This window comes from Cupressus sempervirens, chromosome 9, assembly GCF_028749045.1.
Source record: "Cupressus sempervirens isolate cs-2001-9-10 chromosome 9, ASM2874904v1, whole genome shotgun sequence".
Classification (NCBI taxonomy): domain Eukaryota; kingdom Viridiplantae; phylum Streptophyta; class Pinopsida; order Cupressales; family Cupressaceae; genus Cupressus; species Cupressus sempervirens.
Genome location: NC_143126.1, coordinates 628,125,868 through 628,128,285, shown reverse-complemented (window position 1 = coordinate 628,128,285; position 2,418 = coordinate 628,125,868). Strand labels below are relative to the sequence as shown.

Sequence of the window (2,418 nt, the reverse complement as noted above, 5' to 3'; positions counted from 1 at the left end):
ATGTCCTGCTCTAATAAGCTCTGAGTGGTTACAATAATTGTGGCATTTGGCATGGGACTTAACAAGAGTGACATCAAAGTTGTTATTCACTATAGCTTGCCTGGAAGCTTGGAACACTATGTTTAGGAAATAGATAGTGCAGGTCATGATGGTGGGTTGGTTTATTGCCATCTATTTTTGGAAGACACCACTTATTTCAAGATCTAGAGTCTTGCTTATAGTAATAGTGCAAATGAATATGCAATAAACAATTTCTTGTGTGAAGTATCTTCTTGTATGAAGAAACCATCACGAGTTTTCTCCTTAAACATTTCAAATTCATCTAGGAACTTTGATCTTTAAGAAGAGGTCATGGAAACAATTTTATCATTCCTAGACAATGACATTTTCCAATGACCTAGCAAATGTGAGTTTGAAGTACAACAGTGTGGATTTTTATCAGATGGCTAAGATTGTTGTCACTCCAACCATCGTGCTATCAGAGTTTCTCATTTTTTAGAAGAAATTTTCTATGCAGAAGGTACTAGCATTGACAGTTGTTTCTGTGAGAGTGGCTATTACAACTGCAACAGATTTGCAATTCAACTTATTTGGTGCTTTGGTAATACCAAGTCCTGCAAACAAGATTTTATGGTCGAGTTTGCAGTAGCAAGACAATTGAATAGCACTTGAATCCTCCTGGTTTAATATCATTTGATTGGAGTCTTTCCTATGCATTGGCCATTATTTTCTCTACGGTTCTTGGATTTCTACTTTAATGGTTTGGTGCTTTAGCAATTGGTGCTACTTCAGCTACTACGCATGTTGTGCTTGGACAATTCAATACTTGTGTGATTCTTCTTGGAATCTTTCTTCTCTTTGATAATAATCTTGGATTCTCAAGCATTTGTGGTGCAATTGTGGCTCTTGGAGTAATGACTGTTTATACATATCTTAACTTGTATGAAACCCAAGAATCTATAGGAAATATGTAAAGGAAATTTTTAAGTCTCTGCATATTGATATCTGTGAAAGAGTTTATTTGTAGAAGCTTCACACCGATGCCAAACGCCAACATAGATGTGTCAATTATAAGATACTCCATATAGTAGTCCAACATTGAAGTTGGAAATGATCCAATTTGAAAGATTTAGAAAGAGAATCTAAAAAGACAAAAAAGAAAGAGAGAATTAAAATGAAACAGTTATGAAACCAAAGGTCACCATGGGAGAACTGAAGGGTTGTGAAGGAGATTATTTATTGTCATCTTTTTCATTTGGAGGGGGTTCTGCTTTTTTTGCATACAGTCGGAGAGCTGGAGTAGAGGGAAGAGCATTTAGTTTCTGCGTTTTCATTCATGCATCTGAGATTGATATCTTGTTCTTTGTAATAGATTTGGTTGTAGATTGTAAGCAATTGCAATCAGAGTATTATGTTTGTTGCGATTAAAACAAGGAAGGCTTTGTTACAAATCAGAGTATTTGGACATCACTTTTCTTGATTATTTTCAATCGGAGTATTGTTATGGTTAGTTTTGAGCACTTTCTTGCATTCTTAGTCAAGTGGTGAATGGGTGGTAGATCGGAGTACTGTCATTTGTTCTTGTTGCAAGGATTCAGATGTTTAATCTTTAGTTTAATTTCATGTCACTACATTTGCATAACGAATAGCAGTATTGCATTAGCAATCTCGAGGAGTCATAGGATGTGTGAGTTCTCGGAATTGGCTAGGCTCAACATCTAAAATCTGCCTGAGTTAGATTAACTTGGTTTCTCCTCTTCTGTTCTCAGGTTAAGAACACACCAATTAGTTTAGGAAATAAACAAATTCATTGCATATCATTCTATAAGGGAGCTATACCTTTCAATTCAGAGGGAATCTATCAACCTCATGATAGATTATCCAACTATTGGTATCTGATTGTTCTTTCAGATTTGGGCGTTTGAGAGTTTATTTAACAAAGAACAATCTATTTTCCAACATATACAGACATAAAAGAATATGATATGTTCAGCTAATGTACAAGTGTTCACATTTTATATACAGTAATTTATAGAGTATTCAAGAATCGACACAGCCTGTGAAGGCAATAAAACTACAAAGTTGAATAAAGACATGCTACAAGTAAATGACATGAAGAAGAGATAGAAGGAAAGCCTTCGTTTCCTGAGCAAGACACTGATGGTTGAAGCTGAAGAAGACCCAAACCCATGTCCAGCTCAGGAACAACCTGCAAAAAATGATGAAGAAAGGAATTAGTTCATATGAACTGAGCGATGAAAGAATTCCTATGTACCTTTACTTCATATCATTCAGTCATAAAATGCAAATTTAGAAATCAACAAATCAGCATCCAAGAAAGTGCCAGAAGAAGGAGAAGAAGAGAAATAGAACAATAGGTTTTTATTACTAGACATGTTTGTTTCATGTGCAGATACA

The 2,418-nt window shown here is 35.2% G+C and overlaps 1 pseudogene; it reads left to right on the top strand.

Annotated features, from left to right (window-relative positions):
- The first annotated feature begins 379 nt into the window (after positions 1 to 379).
- LOC149540274 (nucleotide-sugar uncharacterized transporter 2 pseudogene) lies at positions 380 to 974 on the top strand (annotated as a pseudogene).
- Positions 975 to 2,418: the final 1,444 nt, after the last annotated feature.